We start from the raw sequence: 15032 nt of genomic DNA, 5'->3' as shown, positions 1-15032 counted from the left end.
TCTAACCCAGCACACTAACTGACCCGGACTCTAACCCAGCAATACTAACTGACTCGGACTCTAACCCAGCACACTAACTGACCCTGACTCTAACCCAGCACACTAACTGACCCGGACTCTAACCCGGCACACTAACTGACCCTGACTCTAACCCAACACACTAACTGACCCTGACTCTAACCCAACACACTGACTGACCCTGACTCTAACCCAAAACACTAACTGACCCTGACCCAACACACTAACTGACCCTGACTCTAACCCAACACACTGACTGACCCTGACTCTAACCCAACACACTAACTGACCCTGACTCTAACCCAACACACTAACTGACCCTGACTAACCCAGCACACTAACTGACCCAACACACTAACTGACCCTGACTCTAACCCAACACACTAACTGACCCTGACTCTAACCCAACACACTAACTGACCCTGACTCTAACCCAAAACACTAACTGACCCTGACTCAACACACTAACTGACCCTGACCCAACACACTAACTGACCCTGACTCTAACCCAAAACACTAACTGACCCTGACTCAACACACTAACTGACCCTGACCCAACACACTAACTGACCCTGACTCTAACCCAACACACTAACTGACCCTGACTCTAACCCAACACACTAACTGACCCTGACTCTAACCCAGCACACTAACTGACCCTGACTCTAACCCAAAACACTAACTGACCCTGACTCAACACACTAACTGACCCTGACTCAACACACTAACTGACCCTGACTCAACACACTAACTGACCCTAACCCAACACACTAACTGACCCTGACTAACCCACCATACAGTGTAACTGACCCTGACTCTAACCCAACACACTAACTGACCCTGACTAACCCAACACACTAACTGACCCTGACCCAACACACTAACTGACCCTGACTCTAACCCAACACACTAACTGACCCTGACTAACCCACCATACAGTGTAACTGACCCTGACTCTAACCCAGCACACTAACTGACCCTGACTCTAACCCAACACACTAACTGACCCTGACTCTAACCCACCATACTGCCTGACTCTAACCCACCATACAGTGTAACTGACCCTGACTCTAACCCACCATACTGCCTGACTCTAACCCACCATACAGTGTAACTGACCCTGACTCTAACCCACCATACAGTGTAACTGACCCTGACTCTAACCCACCATACTGCCTGACTCTAACCCACCATACAGTGTAACTGACCCTGACTCTAACCCACCATACTGCCTGACTCTAACCCACCATACTGCCTGACTCTAACCCACCATACTGTCTGACTCTAACCCACCATACTGTGTAACTGACCCTGACTCTAACCCACCATACAGTGTAACTGACCCTGCCTCTAACCCACCATACTGCCTGACTCTAACCCACCATACAGTGTAACTGACCCTGACTCTAACCCACGGTACTCAAATCAAATCAATTTTATTTGTCACATACACATGGTTAGCAGATGTTAGTGCGAGTAGAGCGAAATGCTTGTGCTTCTAGTTCTGACAATGCAGTAATAACCAACGAGTAATCTAACCTAACAATTCCAAAACTACTACCTTATAGACACAAGTGTAAAGGGATATAGAATATGTACATAAAGATATATGAATGAGTGATGGTACAGAGCGGCATAGGCAAAATGCAGTAGATGGTATAGAGTACAGTATATACATATGAGATGAGTAATGTAGGGTATGTAAACATTATATAAAGTGGCTTTGTTTGAAGTGACTAGTGATACATTTATTACATAAAGATGCAGTAGATGGTATAGAGTACAGTACATACATATGAGATGAGTAATGTTGCTCTGCCTTATCTCAGTTCACTGGTCACGATGGCAACACCCATCCGTAGCACGCACTCCAGCAGGTGTATCTCACTGATCATCCCCAAAGCCAACACCTCATTTGGCCGCCTTTCGTTCCAGTTCTCTGCTGCCTGTGACTGGAACGAATTGCAAAAATCGCTGAAGTTGGAGACTTTTATCTCCCTCACCAACTTCAAACATCTGCTATCTGAGCAGCTAACCGATCGCTGCAGCTGTCCATAGTCTATTGGTAAATAGCCCACCCATTTTTACCTACCTCATCCCCATACTGTTTTTATTTATTTACTTTTCTGCTCTTTTGCACACCAATATCTCTACCTGCACATGACCATCTGATCATTTATCACTCCAGTGTTAATCTGCAAAATTGTAATTATTCACCTACCTCCTCATGCCTTTTGCACACATTGTATATAGACTCATTTTTTCTACTGTATTATTGACTTGTTAATTGTTTACTCCATGTGTAACTCTGTGTTGTTGTCTGTTCACACTGCTATGCTTTATCTTGGCCAGGTCGCAGTTGCAAATGAGAACTTGTTCTCAACTAGCCTACCTGGTTAAATAAAGGTGAAATTAAAAATTAAAAATATGTAAACATATCAAGTAGCATTGTTTAAAGTGGCTAGTGATATATTTTACATAATTTCCCTTCAATTCCCATTATTAAAGTGGCTGGAGTTGAGTCAGTGTGTTGGCAGCAGCCACTCAGTGTTAGTGGTGATGGCCTTGAGATAGAAGCTGTTTTTCAGTCTCTCGGTCCCAGCTTTGATGCACCTGTACTGACCTCGCCTTCTGGATGATAGCGGGGTGAACAGGCAGTGGCTCGGGTGGTTGCTGTCCTTGATGATCTTTATGGCCTTCCTGTGACATCGGGTGGTGTAGGTGTCCTGAAGGGCAGGTAGTTTGTCCCCCCGGTGATGCGTTGTGCAGACCTCACTACCCTCTGGAGAGCCTTACGGTTGTGGGCGGAGCAGTTGCCGTACCAGGCGGTGATACAGCCCGACAGGATGCTCTCGATTGTGCATCTAGAAGTTTGAGTGCTTTTGGTGACAAGCAGAATTTCTTCAGCCTCCTGAGGTTGAAGAGGTGCTGCTGGGCCTTCTTCACGACGCTGTCTGTGTGGATGGACCAATTCAGTTTGTCCGTGATGTGTACGCAGAGGAACTTAAAACTTACTACCCTCTCCACTACTGTCCCGTGGATAGGGGGGTGCTCCTTCTGCTGTTTCCTGAAGTCCACAATCATCTCCTTAGTTTTGTTGATGTTGAGTGTGAGGTTATTTTCCTGACACCACACTCCGAGGGCCCTCACCTCCTCCCTGTAGGCCGTCTCATCGTTGTTGGTAATCAAGCCTACCACTGTTGTGTTGTCCGCAAACTTGATGATTGAGTTGGAGGCGTGCGTGGCCACGCAGTCGTGGGTGAACAGGGAGTACAGGAGAGGGCTCAGAACACACCCTTGTGGGGCCCCAGTGTTGAGAATCAGCGGGGTGGAGATGTTGTTACCTACCCTCACCACCTGGGGGCAGCCCGTCAGGAAGTCCAGTACCCAGTTGCACAGGGCGGAGTCGAGACCCAGGGTCTCGAGCTTGGAGGGTACTATGGTGTTAAATGCTGAGCTGTCTTACTGACCCCGACTCTAACCCAGCATAGTCTAATTGACTCTAACCCAGCAGTCTAATTGACTCTAACCCAGCCCGCTGTCTAACCGATACTGACTCTAACCGCCCATACAGTCTAACTGACTCTGACTCTAACCCAGCCCGCTGTCTAACCGATACTGACTCCAACCGCCCATACAGTCTAACTGACCCTGACTCTAACCCAGCCCACTGTCTAACCGATACTGACTCCAACCGCCAATACAGTCTAACTGACCCTGACTCTAACCCTGCATAGTCTAATTGACTCTAACCCAGCCCGCTGTCTAACCGATACTGACTCCAACCGCCCATACAGTCTAACTGACAATATATATAGATTAGACGGCTATAATGACATTTAGCAGGGCGGGTGGGTCTTTGGATGTCGGCTATATGTTGTCTTACCTCCTTTAGTAATAGCATTAATGCTCCTGGCTAATGGCGCTAGCTTTTTCTGAAGCTAGTTGCTTCTTGGAGGCTTCTTCCGCCGCTAATGCTCGAGTCCGGATAACAATGTCACCTGTAATGCCGCCTTTTGTAGCCATGACTTTTTGACTAACGCTAAAGGAGTTTAAACTTGAAGCGGAGGTAAGATGAGTTGGAAACTACTTGTGCGGAGCTCTTAATTCATGCGGCCATCTCGTTCAAGGGTCACGTGATCCCCATAACAGCCTATTTCTGTCATTTATTGGGTATTGTAGGCACTTGCCTTTGTTGGGAATTGCTGCAATATAGCCTGTTCAAAACTTTTGTCAAGGTTTAAACCAGTTTGCAATTGTTTTATTTAATTCTGTTGAGACATTTTCTTTAGCCACTTGGCATTCAGGCCAAATAATTAAATCTTGGTTTCATCAGACCAGTGAATCTGGTTTCTCATGGTTTGAGAGTCATTAGGTGCCTTTTGGCAAACTCCAAGCGCCTTATGCTGAGGAGTGGCTTCCGTCTGGCCACTCTACCATGAAGGCTTGATTGGTGGGGTACTGTAGAGATGGTTTATCTAATGGAAGGTTCTCCCATCTCCACAGAGGAAATCTGTAGCTCTGTCAGAGTGACCATAGGGTTCTGGGTCACCTCCCTGACCAAGGCCCTTCTTCCCCATTGCTCAGTTTGGCCAGGCGGCCAGCTCTAGGAAGAGTCTTGGTGGTTCTAAACTTCTTCCATTTAAGAATGATGGAGGCCAATGTGTTCTTGGGGACCTTCAGTGCTAATATCTAATAACATTCTCAAGAGATTCTTCATCTGTGTCAGGGAAACCAGCCCTAGAGATTCTCCATCTGTGTCAGGGAAACCAGCCCTAATCCTTCATCTGTGTCAGGAAACCAGCCCTAATCCTTCATCTGTGTCAGGGAAACCAGCCCTAGAGATTCTCCAACTGTGTCAGGGAAACCAGCCCTAGAGATTCTCCATCTGTGTCAGGGAAACCGGCCCTAGAGATTCTCCTCCATCTGTGTCAGGGAAACCAGCCCTAGAGATTCTCCATCTGTGTCAGGGAAACCGGCCCTAGAGATTCTCCTCCATCTGTGTCAGGGAAACCGGCCCTAGAGATTCTCCTCCATCTGTGTCAGGGAAACCGGCCCTAATCCTCCATCTGTGTCAGGGAAACCAGCCCTAGAGATTCTCCTCCATCTGTGTCAGGGAAACCAGCCCTAATCCTTCATCTGTGTCAGGGAAACCAGCCCTACAAGTCCTTAGAACCTGAAGCCACAGAACGGAGGCTAAAATGCGTGTGATGGTTTTTAACACTATTATTGCATGATTCATACGTTTTGAAGTCTGCACAAAAAGAGAATCATCAGCACTGCATCAAATTATTAGTTGTATGATATTATCAATAAATGCATCAATTAGTCTCTGGGTACTATGACAACAGCAGTTCCAATACTCCTAATAGCACAATGCAGCTCAACAGTAAATGACAGTGCTCAATAACAACGGGTTTAACGACATCCATCAACCACTGCCAGGGTAGAGGTTTAGTTACGGTGAACTCTACCGGGGTAGAGCCACCCTTTGCCTTGATGACAGCATTGCTGTCTCTTGGCATTCTCTCAAACAGCTTCATGAGGTAGTCACCTGGAATGCATTTGTTTCACTTTTTTTTGGTTACTACATGATACCATACGTGTTATTTCAGTTTTGATGTCTTCGCTACTTTTTTGGTCATGTTGGGGCGGCAGGGTAGCCTAGTGGTTAGAGCATTGGACTAGTAACCTAAAGGTTGCAAGTTCAAATCCCGAGCTGACAAGGTGACATCTGTCATCTGTCGTTCTGCCCCTGAACAGGCAGTTAACCCACTGTTCCTAGGCCATCATTGAAAATAAGAATTTGTTCTTAACTGACTTGCCTAGTAAAATAAATAAATAAATAAATGTGTAACTCACTGTGCTTTAAACCACACGGACACCTCAGCTCACAAAAAGAAAACAATACATGCTCAAGCCAAGAACTCCTAAGCTCAGCTAAAAGACCTGAAATAACATCAATAAGGTTTCAGAATAAAAGTCCACAAAAGGTTTCAGCTCAGTGCTTTAATAACACTATCTGACCAGGTATACTAGCATCACTCAAATGAAGAAAACAATTAAAACAATATCATGTACTTTAAAATGAAAGGTATCCTATGGCTATTACAGGAAACACACCTAATTCAGGGCCTATCCATAGATATTACTGATATAAAACCACCTGGAACTAACAATATTCCAGTATTACTAGAACGTTGCTCTTTCATATACACACATAAATAATAGAAACCTCTACTGTTTAAAGTCATATATGAGAGGAGAGCAGTGGCGCTTCAAGAGATGAGACAAATGCTGTAGCTGGGAGGTGTACTGTACTCTGCCGGCTGTAGCTGGGAGGTGTACTGTACTCTGCCGGCTGTAGCTGGGAGGTGTGCACCCGGCTACTCTGGGAGGCTGTAGCTGGGAGGTGTACTGTACTCTGCCGGCTGTAGCTGGGAGGTGTACTCCATAGGTGTACTGTACTCTGGGAGGTGCTGACTGTAGCTGGGAGGTGTACTGTACTGGGAGGTGTAACTGTAGCTGGGAGGTGTACTGTACTCTGCTGACTGTAGCTGGGAGGTGTACTGTACTCTGCTGACTGTAGCTGGGAGGTGTACTGTACTACTGTAGCTGGGAGGTGTACTGTACTCTGCCGACTGTAGCTGGGAGGTGTACTGCTGTAGCTGGGAGGTGTACTGTACTCTGCCGACTGTAGCTGGGAGGTGTACTGCTGACTGTAGCTGGGAGGTGTACTGTACTCTGCTGACTGTAGCTGGGAGGTGTACTGTACTCTGCTGACTGTAGCTGGGAGGTGTACTGTACTCTGCTGACTGTAGCTGGGAGGTGTACTGTACTCTGCTGACTGTAGCTGGGAGGTGTACTGCTGACTGTAGCTGGGAGGTGTACTGTACTCTGCTGACTGTAGCTGGGAGGTGTACTGTACTCTGCCGACTGTAGCTGGGAGGTGTACTGTACTCTGCTGACTGTAGCTGGGAGGTGTACTGCTGACTGTAGCTGGGAGGTGTACTGTACTCTGCCGACTGTAGCTGGGAGGTGTACTGCCGACTGTAGCTGGGAGGTGTACTGTACTCTGCTGACTGTAGCTGGGAGGTGTACTGTACTCTGCTGACTGTAGCTGGGAGGTGTACTGCTGACTGTAGCTGGGAGGTGTACTGTACTCTGCCGTGGGAGGTACTGCTGGCTGCCTGCCGCTGTAGCTGGGAGGTGTGTACTCTGTAGCTGGGAGGTGTACTGCCGGCTGTAGCTGGGAGGTGTACTCTGCCGGCTGTAGCTGGGAGGTGTACTGCCGGCTGTAGCTGGGAGCTGGGAGGTGTACTGCCGACTGTAGCTGGGAGGTGTACTGCTGACTGTAGCTGGGAGGTGTGCCGACTGTACTGTAGGTGTACTGCCGGCTGTAGCTGGGAGGTGTACTGCTGTAGCTGGGAGGTACTGTACTGCCGGCTGTAGCTGGGAGGTGTACTCTGCTGTAGCTGGGAGGTGTACTGTACTCTGACTGTAGCTGGGGGAGGTGTACTGTGTACTGGGAGGTGTACTGTTGGGAGGTGTACTGTACTCTGCCGGCTGTAGCTGGGAGGTGTACTGTACTCTGCCGCTGGGAGGTGTACTGGGCTGTAGCTGGGAGGTGTACTGCCGGCTGTAGCTGGGAGGTGTACTGACTGTAGCTGGGAGGTGTACTGTACTGACTGTAGCTGGGAGGTGTACTGTACTCTGCCGGCTGTAGCTGGGAGGTGTACTGCTGACTGTAGCTGGGCTGGGAGGTGTACTGTACTCTGCCGGCTGTAGCTGGGAGGTGTACTGTACTCTGCCGGCTGTAGCTGGGAGCTCTGCCGGCTGTAGCTGGGAGGTGTACTGTCTGCCGGCTGTAGCTGGGAGGTGCTCTGCCGGCTGTAGCTGGGAGGTGTACTGTACTCTGCCGGCTGTAGCTGGGAGGTGTACTGTACTCTGCCGGCTGTAGCTGGGAGGTGTACTGTACTCTGCCGGCTGTAGCTGGGAGGTGTACTGTACTCTGGGCTGTAGCTGGGAGGTGTACTGTACTCTGCCGGCTGTAGCTGGGAGGTGTACTGTACTCTGCCGGCTGTAGCTGGGAGGTGTACTGCTACTGTAGCTGGGAGGTGTACTGTACTCTGCCGGCTGTAGCTGGGAGGTGTACTGTAGGTGTACTGTACTCTGCCGGCTGTAGCTGGGAGGTGTACTGACTGTAGCTGGGAGGTGTACTGTACTCTGCCGGCTGTAGCTGGGAGGTGTACTGCTGACTGTAGCTGGGAGGTGTACTGTACTGCCGGCTGTAGCTGGGAGGTGTACTGTACTCTGCCGGCTGTAGCTGGGAGGTGTACTGCCGGCTGTAGCTGGGAGGTGTACTGCCGGCTGTAGCTGGAGGTGTACTGCCGGCTGTAGCTGGGAGGTGTACTGCCGGCTGTAGCTGGGAGGTGTACTGCCGACTGTGCTGGCTGGGCTGGGGTGTACTGCCGACTGTAGCTGGGAGGTGTACTGCCGACTGTAGCTGGGAGGTGTACTGCCGACTGTAGCTGGGAGGTGTACTGCCGACTGTAGCTGGGAGGTGTACTGCCGGCTGTAGCTGGGAGGTGTACTGCCGGCTGTAGCTGGGAGGTGTACTGCCGGCTGTAGCTGGGAGGTGTACTGTACTCTGCCGGCTGTAGCTGGGAGGTGTACTGTACTCTGCCGGCTGTAGCTGGGAGGTGTACTGTACTCTGCCGGCTGTAGCTGGGAGGTGTACTGCTGGCTGTAGCTGGGAGGTGTACTGCCGGCTGTAGCTGGGAGGTGTACTGCCGGCTGTAGCTGGGAGGTGTACTGTACTCTGCCGGCTGTAGCTGGGAGGTGTACTGTACTCTGCCGGCTGTAGCTGGGAGGTGTACTGCCGGCTGTAGCTGGGAGGTGTACTGCCGGCTGTAGCTGGGAGGTGTACTGCTGTAGCTGGGAGGTGTACTGTGTACTCTGTAGCTGGGAGGTGTACTGCCGGCTGTAGCTGGGAGGTGTAGCTGGGAGGTGTACTGTACTCTGCCGGCTGTAGCTGGGAGCTGGGAGGTGTACTGTACTCTGCCGGCTGTAGCTGGGAGGTGTACTGTACTCTGCCGGCTGTAGCTGGGAGGTGTACTGTACTCTGCCGGCTGTAGCTGGGAGGTGTACTGTACTCTGCCGGCTGTAGCTGGGAGGTGTACTGACTGTAGCTGGGAGGTGTAGGTGTAGCTGGGAGGTGTACTGTACTCTGTAGCTGGGAGGTGTACTGCTGACTGTAGCTGGGAGGTGTACTGTACTCTGGGCTGTAGCTGGGAGGTGTACTGTACTCTGCCGGCTGTAGCTGGGAGGTGTACTGTACTCTGCCGGCTGAGCTGGGAGGTGTACTGCCGGCTGTAGCTGGGAGGTGTACTGCCGGCTGTAGCTGGGAGGTGTACTGTACTCTGCCGGCTGTAGCTGGGAGGTGTACTGTACTCTGCCGGCTGTAGCTGGGAGGTGTACTGCTGGCTGTAGCTGGGAGGTGTACTGTACTCTGCCGGCTGTAGCTGGGAGGTGTACTGCTGGCTGTAGCTGGGAGGTGTACTGTACTCTGCTGGCTGTAGCTGGGAGGTGTACTGTACTCTGCTGGCTGTAGCTGGGAGGTGTACTGCCGGCTGTAGCTGGGAGGTGTACTGCCGGCTGTAGCTGGGAGGTGTACTGCCGGCTGTAGCTGGGAGGTGTACTGCCGGCTGTAGCTGGGAGGTGTACTGCCGGCTGTAGCTGGGAGGTGTACTGCCGGCTGTAGCTGGGAGGTGTACTGCCGGCTGTAGCTGGGAGGTGTACTGCCGGCTGTAGCTGGGAGGTGTACTGCCGGCTGTAGCTGGGAGGTGTACTGCCGGCTGTAGCTGGGAGGTGTACTGCCGGCTGGCTGGGAGGTGTACTGCCGGCTGTAGCTGGGAGGTGTACTGCCGGCTGTAGCTGGGAGGTGTACTGCCGGCTGTAGCTGGGAGGTGTACTGCCGACTGTAGCTGGGAGGTGTACTGCCGACTGTAGCTGGGAGGTGTACTGCCGACTGTAGCTGGGAGGTGTACTGCCGACTGTAGCTGGGAGGTGTACTGCCGACTGTAGCTGGGAGGTGTACTGCCGGCTGTAGCTGGGAGGTGTACTGCCGGCTGTAGCTGGGAGGTGTACTGTACTCTGCCGGCTGTAGCTGGGAGGTGTACTGTACTCTGCCGGCTGTAGCTGGGAGGTGTACTGTACTCTGCCGGCTGTAGCTGGGAGGTGTACTGCTGGCTGTAGCTGGGAGGTGTACTGCCGGCTGTAGCTGGGAGGTGTACTGTACTCTGCCGGCTGTAGCTGGGAGGTGTACTGTACTCTGCCGGCTGTACTGGGAGGTGTACTGCGGCTGGGAGGTAGCTGGCTGGGAGGTGTACTGCTGCCGGCTGTAGCTGGGAGGTGTACTGTACTCTGCCGGCTGTAGCTGGGAGGTGTACTGTACTCTGCCGGCTGTAGCTGGGAGGTACTGCCGGCTGTAGCTGGGAGGTGTACTCTGCCGGCTGTAGCTGGGAGGTGTACTGCTGCCGGCTGTAGCTGGGAGGTGTACTGCTGGGCTGGGTGTACTGTACTCTGCCGGCTGTAGCTGGGAGGTGTACTGTACTCTGCCGGCTGTAGCTGGGAGGTGTACTGTACTCTGCCGGCTGTAGCTGGGAGGTGTACTCTGCCGGCTGTAGCTGGGAGGTGTACTGTACTCTGCCGGCTGTAGCTGGGAGGTGTACTGTACTCTGCCGGCTGTAGCTGGGAGGTGTACTGTACTCTGCCGGCTGTAGCTGGGAGGTGTACTGCTGACTGTAGCTGGGAGGTGTACTGTACTCTGCCGGCTGTAGCTGGGAGGTGTACTGTACTCTGCCGGCTGTAGCTGGGAGGTGTACTGCCGGCTGTAGCTGGGAGGTGGGGCTGTAGCTGGGAGGTGTACTGCCGGCTGTAGCTGGGAGGTGTACTGTGGGAGGTGTACTGCCGACTGTAGCGGGAGGTGTACTGCCGGCTGTAGCTGGGAGGTGTACTGCCGACTGTAGCTGGGAGGTGTACTGCCGACTGTAGCTGGGAGGTGTACTGCCGACTGTAGCTGGGAGGTGTACTGCCGACTGTAGCTGGGAGGTGTACTGCCGACTGTAGCTGGGAGGTGTACTGCCGGCTGTAGCTGGGAGGTGTACTGCCGGCTGTAGCTGGGAGGTGTACTGCCGGCTGTAGCTGGGAGGTGTACTGCCGGCTGTAGCTGGGAGGTGTACTGTACTCTGCCGGCTGTAGCTGGGAGGTGTACTGTACTCTGCCGGCTGTAGCTGGGAGGTGTACTGCTGGCTGTAGCTGGGAGGTGTACTGCCGGCTGTAGCTGGGAGGTGTGGCTGTAGCTGGGAGGTGTACTGTACTCTGCCGGCTGTAGCTGGGAGGTGTACTGTACTCTGCCGGCTGTAGCTGGGAGGTGTACTGCCGGCTGTAGCTGGGAGGTGTACTGCTGCTGGGAGGTGTACTGCCGGCTGTAGCTGGGAGGTGTACTGCCGGCTGTAGCTGGGAGGTGTACTGCCGGCTGTAGCTGGGAGGTGTACGGGCTGTAGCTGGGAGGTGTACTGTACTCTGCCGGCTGTAGCTGGGAGGTGTACTGTACTCTGCCGGCTGTAGCTGGGAGGTGTACTGTACTCTGCCGGCTGTAGCTGGGAGGTGTACTGTACTCTGCCGGCTGTAGCTGGGAGGTGTACTGTACTCTGCCGGCTGTAGCTGGGAGGTGTACTGTACTCTGCCGGCTGTAGCTGGGAGGTGTACTGTACTCTGCCGGCTGTAGCTGGGAGGTGTACTGTACTCTGCCGGCTGTAGCTGGGAGGTGTACTGTACTCTGCCGGCTGTAGCTGGGAGGTGTACTGTACTCTGCCGGCTGTAGCTGGGAGGTGTACTGCTGACTGTAGCTGGGAGGTGTACTGTACTCTGCTGGCTGTAGCTGGGAGGTGTACTGTACTCTGCCGGCTGTAGCTGGGAGGTGTACTGTACTCTGCCGGCTGTAGCTGGGAGGTGTACTGCCGGCTGTAGCTGGGAGGTGTACTGCCGGCTGTAGCTGGGAGGTGTACTGTACTCTGCCGGCTGTAGCTGGGAGGTGTACTGTACTCTGCCGGCTGTAGCTGGGAGGTGTACTGCTGGCTGTAGCTGGGAGGTGTACTGTACTCTGCCGGCTGTAGCTGGGAGGTGTACTGCTGGCTGTAGCTGGGAGGTGTACTGTACTCTGCTGGCTGTAGCTGGGAGGTGTACTGTACTCTGCTGGCTGTAGCTGGGAGGTGTACTGCCGGCTGTAGCTGGGAGGTGTACTGCCGGCTGTAGCTGGGAGGTGTACTGCTGTACTGCCGGCTGTAGCTGGGAGGTGTACTGCCGGCTGTAGCTGGGAGGTGTACTGCCGGCTGTAGCTGGGAGGTGTACTGCCGGCTGTAGCTGGGAGGTGTACTGCCGGCTGTAGCTGGGAGGTGTACTGCCGGCTGTAGCTGGGAGGTGTACTGCCGGCTGTAGCTGGGAGGTGTACTGCCGGCTGTAGCTGGGAGGTGTACTGCCGGCTGTAGCTGGGAGGTGTACTGCCGGCTGTAGCTGGGAGGTGTACTGCCGGCTGTAGCTGGGAGGTGTACTGCCGGCTGTAGCTGGGAGGTGTACTGTACTCTGCCGGCTGTAGCTGGGAGGTGTACTGTACTCTGCCGGCTGTAGCTGGGAGGTGTACTGCCGGCTGTAGCTGGGAGGTGTACTGCCGGCTGTAGCTGGGAGGTGTACTGCCGGCTGTAGCTGGGAGGTGTACTGCCGGCTGTAGCTGGGAGGTGTACTGCCGGCTGTAGCTGGGAGGTGTACTGCCGGCTGTAGCTGGGAGGTGTACTGCCGGCTGTAGCTGGGAGGTGTACTGCCGGCTGTAGCTGGGAGGTGTACTGTACTCTGCCGGCTGTAGCTGGGAGGTGTACTGTACTCTGCCGGCTGTAGCTGGGAGGTGTACTGTACTCTGCCGGCTGTAGCTGGGAGGTGTACTGTACTCTGCCGGCTGTAGCTGGGAGGTGTACTGTACTCTGCCGGCTGTAGCTGGGAGGTGTACTGTACTCTGTCGGCTGTAGCTGGGAGGTGTACTGTACTCTGCCGGCTGTAGCTGGGAGGTGTACTGTACTCTGCCGGCTGTAGCTGGGAGGTGTGCTGTACTCTGCCGGCTGTAGCTGGGAGGTGTACTGTACTCTGCCGGCTGTAGCTGGGAGGTGTACTGCTCTGCCGGCTGTAGCTGGGAGGTGTACTGTACTCTGCCGGCTGTAGCTGGGAGGTGTACTGTACTCTGCCTGTAGCTGGGAGGTGTACTGCTACTCTGCCGGCTGTAGCTGGGAGGTGTACTGTACTCTGCCGGCTGTAGCTGGGAGGTGTACTGTACTCTGCCGGCTGTAGCTGGGAGGTGTACTGTACTCTGCCGGCTGTAGCTGGGAGGTGTACTGTACTCTGCCGGCTGTAGCTGGGAGGTGTACTGTACTCTGCCGGCTGTAGCTGGGAGGTGTACTGTACTCTGCCGGCTGTAGCTGGGAGGTGTACTGTACTCTGCCGGCTGTAGCTGGGAGGTGTCTGTACTCTGGGAGGTGTACTGTACTCTGCCGGCTGTAGCTGGGAGGTGTACTGTACTCTGCCGGCTGTAGCTGGGAGGTGTACTGTACTCTGCCGGCTGTAGCTGGGAGGTGTACTGTACTCTGACTGTCTTGTGTGTTTAGTTCTCTCAGTGCAGACGAGTTACAGACAAACAACTAACAGGTGGAAGGACCTGATTAGCTGGCTGAGTGTAAAAGGACCTAGTTGGTTCGAGTTGTAGATTAGTACAGCAGATCCCTGATGAGGAGAGAGACAACTGTCATCTTGAAGACATTATGGAGTTGGGCCCAGTTCTGCTGCAGGTCAGCGTCTCCTAGACTGTGGTCAAGGCCTCTCCTGAAGCCTTTAGGGGGTCCGAGGGGGTGTGTTGGGGTCCGGGTCAGCCTAGGCCTCAGTCCACTCTGGGTGTTGGGTTAGAGGTGGTCGTGCTCCTGGCAGCAGAGCTGTCCCTTGGGGGGCAAGGGCCGTAGCGCCCCCTCCTGGTGGTTCTTGCAGAATGAGTTGGGGCACAGCTGGCAGAAGGCCTCAGATGGCTTCCCACACACGTCACAGTGGTGCCATGGGCAGTCCCAGCGCCCTGAAACATAACATAACATAACCAATATAATATCTATTATATAACTAACACATTATGTTATATACAGTGGGGCAAAAAAGTATTTAGTCAGCCACCAATTGTGCAAGTTCTTCCACTTAAAAAGACGAGGCCTGTAATTGTCATCATAGGTACACTTCAACTATGACAGACAAAATGAAAAATCACATTGTAGGATTTTTAATGAATTTATTTGCAAATTATGGTGGAAAATAAGTATTTGGTCACCTACAAACAAGCAAGATTTCTGGCTCTCACAGACCTGTAACTTATTCTTTAAGAGGCTCCTCTGTCCTCCACTCGTTACCTGTATTAATGGCACCTGTTTGAACTTGTTATCAGTATAAAAGACACCAGTCCACAACCTCAAACAGTCACACTCCAAACTCCACTATGGCCAAGACCAAAGAGCTGTCAAAGGACACCAGAAACAAAATTGTAGACCTGCACCAGGCTGGGAAGACTGAATCTGCAATAGGTAAACAGCTTGATTTGAAGAAATCAACTGTGGGAGCAATTATTAGGAAATGGAAGACATACAAGACCACTGATAATCTCCCTCGATCTGGGGCTCCACGCAAGATCTCACCCCATGGGGTCAAAATGATCACAAGAACGGTGAGCAAAAATCCCAGAACCACACGGGGGGGACCTAGTGAATGACCTGCAGAGAGCTGGGACCAAAGTAACAAAGCCTACCATCAGTAACACACTACGCCACCAGGGACTCAAATCCTGCAGTGCCAGACGTGTCCCCCTGCTTAAGCCAGTACATGTCCAGGCCCGTCTGAAGTTTGCTAGAGAGCATTTGGATGATCCAGAAGAAGAT

Source organism: Oncorhynchus nerka, linkage group LG12 (genome assembly GCF_034236695.1).
Source record: "Oncorhynchus nerka isolate Pitt River linkage group LG12, Oner_Uvic_2.0, whole genome shotgun sequence".
NCBI classification, from domain to species: Eukaryota; Metazoa; Chordata; class Actinopteri; order Salmoniformes; family Salmonidae; genus Oncorhynchus; species Oncorhynchus nerka.
The sequence above is the reverse complement of the archived record's forward strand: the minus strand, read 5'-3'. Positions refer to the sequence as shown.